At 39.6% G+C, this 15998-nt stretch overlaps 1 pseudogene; it reads right to left on the bottom strand.

The window, feature by feature from the left end:
• Positions 1-9854: 9854 nt before the first annotated feature.
• Positions 9855-11221, bottom strand: LOC103565067 (protein tyrosine phosphatase type IVA 1-like; annotated as a pseudogene).
• Positions 11222-15998: the final 4777 nt, after the last annotated feature.

Below are 15998 nucleotides of genomic sequence, written 5' to 3' on the forward strand. Positions count from 1 at the left end.
ACTAATTTATAATTTGCTCCAACCATTAACCTTGTTACCTTGCTTCCAACATCACAAGGGAGAGAAGACGACGACTGCATTCTATTGTTTAATTTGGTTTACAAATGAGTCTTACTAAATGATAAGTGAGGATGTTATACTGTCTAGCCTCAAGAATGCCTGCTACTTTCTGTTAACTCTGCTAACCCAGTAAAAGATTTCCTTCTACAGGCTCAAGAAATTGCCACGGAACAAGAGAAACAGATACGGCAGTCAAAAGGGGGAATTTTTGACACCCTTTCGCAGATGTGGTTTGGGCCCAATAAGAAACCCACTCCATTTTCAAATGGATTCTTTAGGGTTTTCTATGTATAGAATCATGTTATCTGCAAACAGTGAGCGCTTCATTTCTTCTTTTCTATTTTGAACTTCTTTTATTTCTTTTCCTTCCCTAATCGCTCTGGCCAAACCTCCTGTACTATCTTGAATAGGAGTTGCAAGAGTGGGCATCCTTGTCTTGTTCCTGTTCTCAGAGGGATGGCTTTCAATTTTTCACCATTAAGTGTGATGTTGGCTGTGGGCTTATCATATATGGGCTTTATTATGTTCAGGTACTTTCTTTTTATACCCATTTTATTCAGAGTTTTTATCATAAATGGATGTTGGAGCTTGTCAAATACTTTCTCTGCATCTATTGAGATGATCATGTGATTCTTATTCCTCATTTTGTTAATGTGATGTATCACATTGATTGATTTGTGAATCTAGAAACATCTCTGCATCCCTGGAATAAATCCCACTTGATCGTGGTGTACGATCCTTTTAATGTCTTGCTGTTTTCACTTCACCAATATTTTGTTGAGGATTTTTGCATCTATGTTCATCAGCAATATTGGCCTACAATTTTCCTACTTTGTGTTGTCCTTGTCTAGCTTTGATATCAGGATGATGTTGGCCTCATAGGATGAATTAGGAAGTGTTCCATCTTCTTCAATTTTTTGGAGTAGTTTGAAAAGGATAGGCATTAAATTTTCTTTGAATGTTTGGTAGAATTCTCCAGAGAAGCTATCTGGTCCTGGACTTTTGTTTTTTGGGTGGTTTTTGATTACTGTTTCAATCTCTTTACTTGTGATTGGTCTATTCAGATTCTCTATTTCTTCATCTTTATTTTTTTTTTCTATTTCTTCTTGATTCAGCTTTAGGAGGTTGTATGAGTCTAAGAATCAATCCAATTCTTCTAGGTTATCCAATTTGTGGGTATAAAGTTTTTCATAGTATTCTCTTATAAGCCTTTGTATTTCTGCAGTATCTGTTGTAATTTCTCCTCTTTCATTTCTAATTTTATTTATTTTAGCTTTATCTCTTTTTTTCTTGCTGAGTCTGGCTAAGGGTGTGTCAATCTTGTTTGTCTTCTCAAAGAACCAGCTCTTAAGTTTCATTATCCTTTTTACTTTTTTTTTTTTTTTTTTAGTCTCTATTTCATTTATTTCTGCTCTGATTTTTGTTGTTTCCCTCCTTCTCCTGACCTTGGGCTTTTTTTTATTCTTCTTTTTCTAGTTCTGTTAGGTACCCTTTAAGATTACTTATTTGAGATTTTTCTGGTTTGTTGAGGCTGGCCTGTACTGCTATGAATTTCCTTCTTAAAACCACTTTTGCTGCATCCCGTAAGGGTTGGTATGTTGCATTTTCATTTTCATTTTTTTCCAGGTATTTTTAAATTTCCCCTTTGATTTCTTCATTGATCCAATGGTTGTTCAGTAGCATGTTGTTTAGTTTCTGCATATTTCTGTCTTTCCTACTTTTTTTCTTGTAGTTGATTTCTAGAGTCATAGCATTGTGGTCAGGAAAGACACTTGAGATTATTTCAATCTTTTAAAATTTATCAAGGCTTGCCTTGTTGCCCAGCATATCATCTGTCTTTGAGAATGACCTGTGTGCATTGGAGAAGAGTGTGTATTCTGCTGTTTTTGGATGGATGCTCTACACATATCTATTAAGTCCATTTGATCAAGTGTTTTGTTTAAATCTACTATTTCCTTATGGACTTTTTGTCTGGGTGATATTTCCATTGATATAAGTGGGAAATTCAGGTTCCCTACTATTATTGTGTTGCTGTTAATTTCTGCCTTTTGGTCTGTTAATAGTTGCTTTATGTACTTTGGTGTCCTTGTGTTAGGTGCATATATATTAATAAGTGTTATGTCCTCTTGGTGGAATATCTCCTTTAGCATTATATACTGCCCCTCTTTGTCTCTCATTGTCTTTTGTAAGTTGAAGTCTGCTTTTTCTTTTCTTTTTTTTTTTTTGAGGAAGATTAGCCCTGAGCTAACTGCTGCCAATCTTCCTCTTTTTGCTGAGGAAGACTGGCCCTGAGCTAACATCCATGCCCATCTTCCTCTACTTTACATGTGGGATGCCTGCCACAGCATGGGTTTTGCCAAGCAGTGCCTTGTCTGCACCCAGGATCCAAACCAGTGAAAGCTGGGCCACTGGGAAGCAGAATGTGCAAACTTAACTGCTGCACCACCAGGCCAGCCCCTGCTTTTTCTGATATAAGTATGGCAACACCTGCTTTCTTTTGTTTACCCTTAGCTTGGAGAATCATATTCCATTCCTTCACTCTGAGCCTATGTTTGTCTTTAGAGCTGAGATGTGTTTCCTGGAGGCAGCATATTGTTGGGTCTTGTTTTTTAATCCACCTAGCTACTCTGTGTCTTTTGATTGGAGAATTCAATTCATTTACATGTAGAGTGATTATTGATATATGAGGGCTTACTACTGCCATTTTATCTCTGGTTTTCTGGTTATTCTAAGTTTCCATTGTTTCTCTTCCTTTATATTTCTGACTACCATTTCATTTTGGTGGATTTCTGAGGAGGTTTTTCTCAGTTTTCTCTCTGTTTGTGAAGTGTGGCTCTGCTGTGATTTTTTGTTTAGTGGTTACTGTGAGGTGTGTATAAAAGATCTTGTAGATGAAATAGTTCATTTTCTCATAGTATCTTATCTCCATTAGCCTAAGCAGGTCCTATGCCCATCCTCTTCCCCTTCCAGGTGATTGTGTTACATATTATTCTGTTTTTAGTGTTATGCATTTGTGACTAAGTTGAAGTGTTTATAGTTATTTTTGATGCTTTCCTTCCCTTTATCTTTTAAGCTATAAATAAACATTTGCTTCCCTGTTCTGAAAGAGAGCTGCAGTTTCCTGATTTTGCCTATTTATCTCCTTGCTCAAAGCTTTGTAGATCTTTACCTTTTTGTTTCTGGTGTGAGGACATCTTTAATTATTTCTTGTAGTAAAGGTCTAGTGGCATTGAACTCCTTTATCTTTTGTTCGTCTGGGAAAGCTTTTATTTCTCCATCATAGCTGAAGGAAAGTTTCGCTGGATGGAGTATTCTTGGCTGAAAGTTTTTATCTTTCATTATTTTGAATGTATTATCTCATTCTCTCCTAGCCTGAGGGTTTCTGCCAAGAAATCTGCTGAAAGCCTGATAGTTTCCTTTGTAGGTTATGTTCTTCTGCCTTGCTACCCTTAAAATTTTTTAAATTTTTTCTTCGTCATTGACTTTTGTCAGTTTTACTATTATATGCCCTGGAGAAGGTCTTTTAGCATTGATGTAATTAGGAGTTCTATTGGCTTTGCATATTTGTAAATCCAGTTTCTGCCTCAGTTTTGGAAAGTTCTCAGCTATGATTTCTTTGAACAAGCTTTATGCTTCTTTCTCCCTATTTTCTCCATCTGGAATACCTACAATCCTTATATTGCTTTTCCTAATTGAGTCCAATATTTCTCAAAGAAATCCTTCATTTTTTAAAAATCTTAGTTCTGTCTCCTCTTCCATCTGTAGCATTTCTATATTTTTATTCTCTAAATCACTAATTCTTTCCTCCATAACATCAGCTCTATTTCTTAAGGATTCTAGATTATTTTTTATTTCATTAATTGTGTTTTTCATATTCAGAATTTCAGCTTGATTTTTTTTTATAGTTTCAATCTCTTTGGTGAAGTATTCCTTCTTCTCATTAATTTTGTTTCTGAGCCCACTGAAGTGTCTTTCTGTGTTCTCTTGTAATTTATTGAGTTTCTTTATGATGACTATTTGGAATTTTGTCATTCAGATTGCAAATTTCTGTGCCTTCAGGGTTGTTTTCTGGTGAATTATCATTTTTCTTCTGGTCTGAATTGTAGCTGTAGTTTCTCATGGTGTTTGATGAACTAATCTTTTGTTGAAACATTTGTGGTTGTATCAGGTCACAGATTCCATCTGCTCCTGCTGAGGGGAAGCGGGAGCTGTGTTTCTGATCCCACCTCATCTGCTGGAAATTGTGGAGGTACTATGGGTGCTTGCACTGGCCCAGAGAGTGTTCAGGTGCTTGTGTAGACTGTGCTTGGTGGGCTGAGCTTCCTTGCAGGGACTGGGCCAGAGCCATTTGTAGAGACCACAAGGGCACGGTGGGTTCTCCTACCACCAGTAAAGTGATCATGAGTGGGCTAAGGGCTGCCCCTGCCTCTTCCTACAGTTGCCCCAGGGCACATTCCCACTTTTGGGGCACCCATGCCAGGCTGGAAAACAGTTGTGCACGTGCACAAGGTTGCCAGGGGAGGGCAGGGAGTGCTCACCTATCTCTACCACTTCCTGGAGTGCTAGTCAATCCACCCTCAGATGTATACTGTGTGTGTCTCTCAGGCATCCTATTGTGCTGTGGGGGCTTCCTCTGTTGGTCTATGAATGTCTCTTTAGTTGTAGTTCAAATGGGGAGAGACAAAGGGAACAGCTCACTCTGCCATGTTGGTGATGTCACTCTCCAAAAAATGTGGAACTTTTCTTTTCATCATCTATTGTGACCCCCAACGTGATCTCAATCACTCCCGTGCCTTTGCAGCTGTGGGACTGCCAGTGCTTACCTTCTCATTCCAGTCAGCAGGAATCAAAAAGGGAAAGATAAGGCCCCCTACGCAAACACTCTTAAATATAGCACATCACTCTCCTGCTTATATTCCATTAGCCAGAATTTAGTCACGTGGTCACTCATAGCTGTAATAGAGGCTAGCCAGGGGCCAAGCTGCAAATAAGGGTTCTATTATTACAGAATAAGAGAAGAACAGACATTGGGAAATAATAGATGCTTCTGTAGGTGACAAATCTTATCACAAACCCAGTTTAGCCAGCACAGAAGTCAGGTGGATCTAAACTTTGAAAGACTTCCACATCTTTTCTTTTGGAGTCGATCCCCAGGCATGATTCTGAAATGGTCCTGTGTGTCCAGCCGTGATTTTAGAGAATTTCAGTTGCCAATGGGTTAACTAATTCTTGCCTCTAAACTGCTGTATGTATCACAAGTCAACCTTTCAATTAAGAGGTAGTCAGAGCACATACAAGGACAGAGAGCTGGGACTTCATGGAGTATACAGAACAAGTTATGTTTTTGCTTGCTTATAAATGTTTGCCTAATAAGTGATTCTATGTGTGACAGAATTCCTTCTGAACCAGCTGTCATTAAAATTCAGTAGCAAGGTTGTGGGGGAATAGTTAGCCTTCCTCTACTTTTTAAATTTTTGCAGCTACAGAATCTACCAAAAATAATCTGTTAGCTGTGCACAACCAAACTGCATTGGTCAGTTCTCAATGCCATGGAAACAGTGAACGATAAGGCACAGATCATTGGTGAGACTGCATTCTAGAAGCTCTCCATAGGCTCTGGCCACAGTCTCCTCTCTGAACTCACTTATTTGGGCCTGATTCTGACCATTTCTGATCTCACCCTGGACCTGTACTTTCTGCTTTTCTCCTGGCCCCTTTGATGCCTTGGGTTGCACTGTCTGCCCCTTCCCATATTTCAGATTCCTTCCAGATGTTGCCTCCTGGTGCACCCTTGGCTCCAAGTGCTGCCGCTGAATTCAAGTTCTATCCACCTAGGAGCTCAGCCCAGTTCCCAGGAACCCTGCCTGGGATGAATGTCCCAACTTCTTTTTTCTGCCTCAGATCATTTGGACATTTTTTACAGCGTCATAGGAATCCTTCAAGTTTCTATTGAGTTGTTATATATTCCACATAAGCAGTCAACATGTTATGACACATTTATTAACTTGTACTTCAAATTGAATTGATCAAACCAAGAGGGACTGACTTTAAATTGTAGGCATCAAAAGCTTGCTGAAGAGGGGCATGGATTGAACGGCACCATGACCTGTAGCTGCACATTAGGATCTGAATGGTTAAGCTTAGTCCAGGCCAAGCACTCACTCTCTGAGCTACGAGAATCCATACTTTGCCCTGGAGCTCACCCTACTTGGAATTTGGAATTCAGTCAGAAATTGACTCATCCGAGCCAGAAAATTGAGTCAGAAATTCAAAAAAAGAGGTTCCTCCAACAAGATCTAGTTTGTGTTTCCCTTTGAAAATTCAAAGGTAAGGATGACTTAGAAAACTGTCTTGATGAAAGAGGATTTGTTTCTTTTAGTGACAGTAATCAGGATTTATTGCTTTATAGTGCAATTATAGGTTTAAATCAGTGTCCTCTACGAAGTATGAGCAGAAAGCCAACACCCTTTAAAGAAAACAAATATCAAATATGTAAATGGGGATATAAAGTAGAAAGGACATTGCTAGGATGTAGGCAAAACTAAGTTGCAGATTCTGTGAACTGTGAATTCTTTAATACCTGAAAATACAACTGGGTGACCCTGTGTCACTAAAGGTTCCAATGAGAGGTCCTCACGTCTGGGATTAACCTTCAGTTGATGACTAAGGAAATGCTCACAAGGGCCAAAGAGCAAAAACGGATTCCTCCTGTTGTTTAGACAGTCACCTGTGGTGATCCTCCCTTGGGTCCCATGGTGTGTTTGCCTTTCTGCCACTCCTCCATGGTGAAATCAAGGACAGCCATGGAAATGCCAAGACTTTACAAGAGGAAATTTCTAGGAAGGTGCAGGAGGGAGGGAAGGGACCACATTTTGCCTGAGCAATAGTAGAAGGGTTTATAGAATTATTGGTTGCAATAAGCGTCCTAGGGAGAGTGGGGTCTGACCTGAGAATAGAGTCATGTCCTGGAATGTCCAGGTAAATGTGGTGGAAGTGATGGGGAGGGAGTTTGGGAGGGGCCTGAAGGGCCTCAAGGAAGGGTAGAGAACAGAGTAGGACACACTGATCGCTGGCCCCGCACCTAAGGCATTGAGGGACAAGGGCCATCCCTTAGTTTCCCATGTCTGATACTGCATGGGGAAGTTCGCTTTTCTGGGAGAGAGAATCCAGGTGTACCAGCTTTGTCTGGATGAAGACAGGGCTGTGGAATGCAGCAAGGTAGGGTGGTGCAATGCAGGTGGCACACCAGCCCAGCTGTTACTACCTCTGTCTGCTTCCTAGGAGGACACATTGACCTTGAAAATAAAGCACTGCACTGCTTGGAAGCACCAGCCCATCACCTCCTGTCTGAATTCTGGCAGAATGTCTAATGCGCTGACAGAAGGGTGATTCTCCCCACCCCGTCTGAGTTTTTCCTGGAGCTGTTGTCCTGGGAAGACAAGAAACACGTCTCTGGCAAGAGGCAAGACACCAGTACAATACCCCTGAGAGGCACATGGTGTCGGTGGCCAACATCCTAACTTGGATTATAGGATATTTGCTTTAGCTTTGGATTTGTAGTTTCCTGGGATGGAAAGCCATGGACTTCTTCCCTGAGATCTCTGCAGAGGTGGTTTGGCATCATGGGACAGGATGGGCACACTCTGTAGTCAAACGATCCCATTTTTCCCCGTATTGAACCAGCTCTGTGAATTCTAACAGAACAGAACTGGCCGATAAACACACTTTGCCTTAATTATTAAGTTTCTATAATTTTGAGTCACCAGGTAATTTATAGAGTTAAACACAGCAACATAGGCAACTGGACTTTTAGAAATGATCTTCTAGTCATAGCTTGATTAGTATTTTTCACAAATTATCTCATTCGACCTCAAAACAATTTACAAGACATTAGAAAGAGTATGCAAGAATGATGTTTGGCTAGAGGTTTAAGAATTTTATTGATCTTCTCTCAAAGAACCAGCTTTGGTCTCATTTTCACTATTGTTTTCCTATTTGCTATTTCATCAGGTTAGACTCTGATCTTTATTATTTCCTTTATTGCTGACTCTGGGTTTGATTGCTCTGCCTTTTCTAGTTTAAGGGAAAGCTGAGGCCAATGATTTGAGACCTTTTTCTCCTCTTCTAATACAGGCATTTAGTACTATAACTTCTCCCTGAATGCTGCTGTAGTGGCATTCCACAGATTCCAGGATGTTCTGTTTTCACTTTTGATCAGCTCAAAATATTTTCTCATTTTCCTTTTGAAGTCTTCTGTGGCCCATGGGTTATTTATAAATGTATTATTTCATTTTCAAATATTTGAAGATTTTCCAGACATCTTTCTGTTATTGCTTTCTAATTTAATTCCGTTGTGGTCAGAGGATATTCTTTTTTTCATTGATGATAAATGCATTTCATTATTTATTTAGATGTTTAAGCTCTCACCCTCGATTTTTACAAGCTGGTGAACAGTGACAAATTATTTCTCCCGCATAACTATAACCACACATTCCCAGACAGTATAAATATATGGTTGAACTAACATTAATACACATCACCATTTTATCAATTACATAATAAAAAAATTATCAAGGATTCAAATATTAAGTTACACATCTCAAAAGGCATATAAAACATTAGATAGCTCTTCAATTCATTAGCAGAAACCCATTTCTTTTTTTTGCAAGAGAAGTTGGGAAAAGAAGGAAAAGAAAAATCACAGTTCAAACGAAAATAAGTTGGTAAACAGTTTCAGATAAGTATGAAAACTATTACAAGAATTTCAGAAATTTTATGATCAAGCATTGCTTTAGCTACAATAACAAAGCTTTAAAAAAATTACTAAATTGAAGAGCATATTCTACATGCTCTGTACAAGACAAAGGCAACATTTTACTACAAATACTTGATAGCCCCCTCCCATTCTTCCCTCAGGCCCTTCTTCCAGGTTGCACCCCAAAGTACCAACATTAAAATTAACTGTGAGGCTTTCTTGTCTGGAGACATTAAAGATATGTGCTTCTGTACAATGTAGATTTTCAAAATGGAGGTTTCCATAACAGCACAAAATGAGATTTATAGAAAAACATTAAATAATCACTGTAAGACTTGGTAAAAATAAAAAAAAAGTTAAGGGGTTGGCCCAGTGACATAAGTGTTTAAGTTCACTTACTCTGCTTCAGTGGCCTGAGGTTTGTAGGTTCAGACACTGGGCACCGACTTACACACTGCTCATCAAGCCATGCTGTGGTGGTGTTCCACACACAAAATGGAGGAAGATTGGCACAGATGTTAGCTTAGGGCCAATCTTCCTCACCAAAAAAAAAAAAAAAAAAAAAGTTGAGCAAACCTGATGTACACTGGTCTGAATATCAGAGATATAAACATAAAGTGAGCAGGCAAATAACCATATAAGCCCTACTTTCTATGGTTGAAATGACTCAAGGAATAAACCACATAAGGTCCAGAAGGTTCATAGTTCCTGGGATTTTAGGTTCTGTCTGATACAAAAAAGATACAAGTATTGTGCCAGGTATTTTGGCACCTAATTGTTCTAAATCTCTTATATATTGATAAGGTTCCAGCATGGGAATTTTAAAGACATAACTCAAGACTGCATGATTTCAGAAAAGGTCAATTGGTACAAATGATAAACACATTTTAAATGCTGAACAGCAAGAATCTTTTGCTAAGTGTCCAAATAGGTTGATTGTAACCCAAACACAGAGGTTGCAATTCTGTCAGGCTTGTAGCCTGGTAAAACTGCTTTTTAATACTTTTACAGAAGCTTCATTAGACTTATTCAACAAGCCACCACATTGGCTAATACATACGATAACTTAGGTCCCGTCTCAAGCTCCACCGAAGGCAATGGCATCAGGCACCCTAGTTTTATAGAACGCAACAGTTGTTTCTATGACCACTGCAGTCTTTGAAGCACAGCTGCATTTTAGGATGATACTTTTCCAAAGACAAAGGTTGCTTCCTGTTAAAAGCCCCACACCGCTTTGGTCTTATGAACTGTACTGCATCTCCATATTTCGTTCCACCTTCAATTAATGCTGGGGCAACAAGCTCGGAGCTCTCCGAAGGCCTGCAACACAACGAACAGGAATACAACATTCAGGTTCCTCAGGAAACTTCATCTTTACAAGACTTAACCAGTCACTGACAATCTGGTTGATGGAAGTGCACCGCCATCAAAAGGCCAATCAAGAACATGGACTCCTTCTTTCTCTACGAGAGCGGTGTCATAAGTTGCTTCACATACTCTTACTATTGTGGTAACTCCATACGTCTTAAGTTCCTCTACAAATGTGTTTAAGGTTGCATTGGTCAGATTGTGTGCAATAAGAAATCTCACGTTGGGGCCAGCCCCATGGCTGGGTGGTTAAGTTCGCGCTCTCTGCTTCGGCGGTCCAGGGTTTCACCGGTTCGGATCCTGGGCGTGGACATGGCACCACTCATTAAGCCATGCTGAGGTGGCATCCACCATAGCACAACCAGAAGGACCTACAAGTAAAATATACAACTGTGTACTGGGAGGCTTTGGGGAGAAGAAGAAAAAAGAAATTGGCAACAGATGTTAGCTCAGGTGCCAATCTTTAAAAAGAAGAAATTTCGGGCCTGGCCTCGTGGAGCAGCGGTTAAGTTTGCACGTTCTGCTTTGGGGGCCTGGGGTTCCCCAGTTCAGATCCCAGGAGGGGACCTATGCACCACTTGTCGAGCCACACTGTGGTAGGCGTCTCACACACAAAGTAGAGGAAGATGGGCACAGATGTTAGCTCAGGGCCAGTCCTCTCCTCCTCAGCCAAAAGAAGAAGATTGGTGGCAGATGTTAGCTCAGGGCTAATCTTCCTTAAAAAAAAATCTCATGTTCTTGTATGTGACTTCCACAGGAGCTGGGCAGTTCATTCAAGCTGTATTAATTTAGTCTAAAAACACTCAATAGGGTTATGAAAGAATTTAAGAAATTGAAAACAGAAAGGGTGCAAAGAAACTGAGTCTACTTCAATATACTCCACTTGTAATTCTCAGGGCTTTGAGCATGAAGCTGGGAATCATGGGAAATGAAATGAACCTCCTAAATAGAAGCAGAAATTCTTTAATGCAGTAATATAGCAGCAGTGGAAAAGAAGTGCACTGAGGTTTTCCCCATCCGGGTCAGAACTCGTGTAAAATGCTCCGTGGATTTCAATTCAACACTCTGTGTCCGGTTTAACCGCTCTTAGGGGGACTTCCTGATGGAGTAGTAATGACTTTCTGCGGTTCACCTGTCTGCCTAGAAGTCGTGCTGTGCCCGGCGGTAATCTCCACTGCCTTTCAGAAACTCCATAAATGTGTGAGCAAGAACACTACAGAACCGAGAGACGTGTTTACTCTTTGAAGATTGTGGCCTAATCGGCCCTCCGGGGATGCCGCCGGGGCCCCAAGACTCTCCCGGGCAGCGAGCGGCTCCCGCCGCCGAGAGCGGTACCCAGCCGGCCTGTGGGCAGGGCAGCCGATGCGTGGCTGAGGCCGAGAATATTTTTGATGTGACTCGAATCCTTTCGAATTTACTGAGACTTGTTTTACTGTCTAGAGTATGGTCTAGTCTGGTAAATGTTCTGTGGGGTTCTATAAATTGGTCAATAAGGTCAAGTTCGTGAATCATGTTGTTCAAGTCTCTATAGCATTGCCGATCTACTTGTCCTGACAGTTATTGGGGGGTGTTTGAAATCCCTGACCATCGTTGTGGATTTATCTGTTTTTCTTTGCAGTTCTATTAGTTTTTGCTTGATGTGTTTTGAAGCTCTATCGCTCAGAGCATAAATATCAAAGATTGTTAGGTCTTTTTGATTAGTTGACCCTCTTGTCTTTATCCCTGGTAATATTCTTTGCTCTAATATTAATATTAATCTAACTCGACCTTTCTTTTAACTAGTATTCGCATGGTATATCTTTTTTCATCCTTTTATTTTTTCGTGTGTGTGTGAGGAAGATTGGCCCTAAGCTAACATTTGTTGCCAGTCTTTCTTTTTTTGCTGAGAAAGATTGTCCCTGAACTAACAGCTGTGCCCATCTTCCTCTCATTTATATGCAGGATGCCTACCACAGCATGGCTTGACAAGCGGTGCCGTAGGTCGGTGACCGGGATCTGAACCTGTGAACCCCAGGTCCCTGAGGCAGAGTGTGTCAACTTAACCACTATGCCACCAGGCTGGCCCCTCATCCTTTTACTTTTAACCTGCTAGAGTCTTTATAGTTAAAGTGTGTTTTGTTTCTTATAGGGAGCATATCTAGTTGCTTTGTTTTAAATTCAGTCTGACAATCTCTGGCTTTTAATTGGGGATGTTTAGACCAATTGCAGTTAATGTTATTATTGATATGATTTGATTTGAGTCTAATCATCTTGTTGTTTTCTATCTATCCCATCTTTGTTTCCCGTATCCTATTTTTCTGCCTTGTTTTATACTAAGTATTTTTTTATGATTCCAGTTTGTTTGCTCTGTTGGATTGTTTGCAGTAACTCTTTGTTTCATTATTTAGTGGTTGCTTAAGTGTTGATAGTATAAATCTTTAACTTATCGTTGTCTATCTTCAAGGAGTATTATACCACTTGTCATATAGTATAAGAATATTCTAATTGTATATTTCCATTTCTCCTCTCCCAAATTTTTTGCTATTTTTGTCATACATTTTACTTACACATATGTTGTAAATCCCATAATACGTTGATATCATTTTTGTCTCAGCAGTCAACTATCTTTTGAAGATATTTAAATACTAAGGAAATAATTTTAGTATTTATTACCTGTTGTCATTTAATACTGCATATATATTTACCCATGTAGTTACCATTTCCTGTGCTTTTCATTCCTTTGTGTAGATCCAGATTTCCATCTGATAATATCTTCCTTAGGCCTGAAGGACTTTGTGTAACATGTTTGTAGAGTGAATCTGCTTGTGATGAATTCTTTCAACTTTTGTATATATGCAAAACCTTTATTTTAACTTATTTTATGTTGTAAAATTCTTATAAATTTGATGCAACCAAGGTCATGTGCTTCAGAGCAGGATATACCCCAGCTAAAAGAGAAATTGGAAAGAGTGACTCAAAAGCTTTTTTATCCCACCAATTCATTGAGGTATATTTTACATATCATATAATTTACCCATTTCAAGTATACAATTCAATGATTTTTAGTAAATGTACCAAGTTGCTTTCCATTGTTTGGTTGTTGTTGGTGTTGTTTTTTTGCTGAGGAAGATTCACCCCAAGCTAACATCCACTGCAATCTTCCTCTTTTTTCTTTTATGTGAGCCACCACCACAGCATGGCCACTAACAGATGAGTGATGTAGGGCCATGTCAGGGAGCTGAACCCGGGCCACCAAAGCAGAACATGCCACACTTAACCACTAGGCCACCAGGGCTGGCCTTTCAGTTTTGCTTTTAAAAACTATTTTTAGTAGGTATGGAATGCTGGTTTCACAGGTTTTTTTCTTTCAATACTTTAATCATTCTGTACCAATGTCTTCTTATTTGCATTTTTTTCTGGCAAAAAAATTTGTTGTCATTTTGATCTTTGTTCCTCTATATGTAACATGTCTTTTTTCTCTTGTTTTTCCTCAGGACGTATTTCAGCTTTCCTCTTTGTCATTGATTTTGAGCAATTTGATTATGATGCACTTTGATATAGTTTTCTTTATGTTTCTTGTGGCTGGGGTTTGTTGCACATCTTGGATCCATAGGTTTAAAGTTTTCATTGAATCTGGAATTTTTTTCTTCAAATATTTTTCCTCTTTCCCAATTCAAGGACTCCAACTACACATATAATAGGCTGTTTGACGTTGTCCCACAGCTTACAGATGTTCTTTGCTTTTTATTTTTTTAATTTATTTTTTTTCTGCTTTTTCTCCCCAAATCCCCCCAGTACATAGTTACATATTTTAGTTGCAGGTCCTTCTAGTTGTGGCATGTGGGATGCCACCTCAGCATGGCCCAATGAGCAGTACCTTGTCCAAACCTGGGATCTGAACTGGTGAAACCCTGGGCCACCAAAGCGGAGTGTGTGAACTTAACCACTCTGCCTCGGGGCTGGCCCCTAATTTCTTTTTTATGTGTGTGTTTTATTTCTGTGTTTTCCAGTTCACCAATCTGTTCTTCTACAATGTCTAAGCTGCCTAATCTGATTATTTTTCACCTCAGAAATTGTAGCTTAATTACTAGAGTTTGATTTGAGTCTTTTTATATCTCATATGTCTTTTCTTAACCTTTTGAACATAGGGAAAACATTTATAATAACTGCTTTAATGTCTTTGTCTGATTCTGACATCTGTGTTAGTTTTAGGTTAGTTTCAATTAATGGATTATTCTCCTCATTATAGGTGGTATTTTCTACGTCTTTGAATGTATTTTTCATTGGCTGTCAGCCATTGTGAAATTAACCTGGATTGCAGGCTGAATATTTTTGTAATCCTATAAATATTCTTGAGCTTTATTCTGTGCTGTGTTGCTTGGGAATTTGATTCTTTAGGGTCTTGCTTTTATAATTTATTAGGCAGGTCTGAAGGAGTGTGCTTAGTCTGGAGGTAATTATTCCCCAATACTGAGGCAAGATCTTCCTGAGTCCTCTACCCAATGCCCAGTCATGGTGAGTTTTTTAATCCAGTCAGTGATAAGAGACATGATTCCAGGCCCTGTGTAAGTGCCAAGGCTTGCTCCCTTGACTGAAAGAATCATTCTTTCAGATGATTCTTTCTCAAGCCCAGGTTTCCTCAGATGCATGTGCTGATCAGTATTCTGGTGAATTCTTGAGGGATTCTCTCTCTGTGTAGTTCTCTAGCCACCTTGGTCTCTCTGAACCTGTGGCTCCATCTCCTCGACTCAGAGAGTCCAGTCGGCTGTGCCTGCATGCCCACTCCGTGCACTGTGGCCTGGAAACTATTTCAGAGTAGTAAGCTGGGTCAGTTGTTGGGCTCACTTTGTTGGCTTCCTGTCTCTCAGGGGATCACTGCCCCTCTTTGCCTGATGTCCAGGGTCTTAAATTTTCACATATACTTTTCTGATTTTGTTTTTTTGTTTTTCTTTCAAGTGGGAGTGTAAATTCAGTTCCTGTGTTTCATCTTGACAGGAAGCATAAATCTGTCAGTTACATTTTTGAAAATTAAACTTTATTCAAAGGCAGTAATAGGCAAAAATTAGATGACTCTTCCTCAGGACCCCTTTGGTTGTTTTTTTTTTTTTTTTTTTTTGAGAACACCCTCCACCAGCACCCTTTTCTCTAATTTTAAAGTAATTTTTAGGACTGCCTAGGATGGGAATAGAAATAAGTGAGACCAAAAGGTAAGTGGTATAAACATTTTCCCTAATCAGGCATCTTTCATTATCGTTTAGGGATGATTCCTCACCAAAAATAAGATCACTCTTGTAGCTCATTCTCCCTCTCCTAGAGTGTTAGAAGCAGAAAACCTTCCCTACTCCCCCCCACCAGCCCCAGAAAGCACCTATGACTGAATTTATCTATCAAAATGTGCCAATCAGTGCAGGTAATGTCACACGGAGTCCCACATGGCCAGAAGAGACTTTGGCAGCTGTGTGTCCTGAAACCTCAACTACTGCATGTGTGTGCAGAGGAGGGCAAGCAAATGAGGAGCAACTTGCTGGTCCAGAGATGCTGTGGTTGGTGCAGACCACGTTTGGATCAAGAGACTGGTATTGCTGGTATAGCTTTTTCAGCTTATCCTTATTAAGTGCATAGGACATTTATATCAATTTGTTAGTCCGTGAAAGAATTAAAAGAATTGATATCTTATAGAAAAACTTTGTTGACTGTCATGCAGTAAAACGAAAAATAAATTGCAAAGAAATAGTCCCCAAGACATCAGAAGTCGGAAATTAAAAATAATTTTGAAGAGAGGTATGAACAACATACCAAAGGCCTGGATTAGTGGAAGTGGCCACCAAATGGAGGT

Source organism: Equus przewalskii, chromosome 16 (assembly GCF_037783145.1).
Source record: "Equus przewalskii isolate Varuska chromosome 16, EquPr2, whole genome shotgun sequence".
Classification (NCBI taxonomy): domain Eukaryota; kingdom Metazoa; phylum Chordata; class Mammalia; order Perissodactyla; family Equidae; genus Equus; species Equus przewalskii.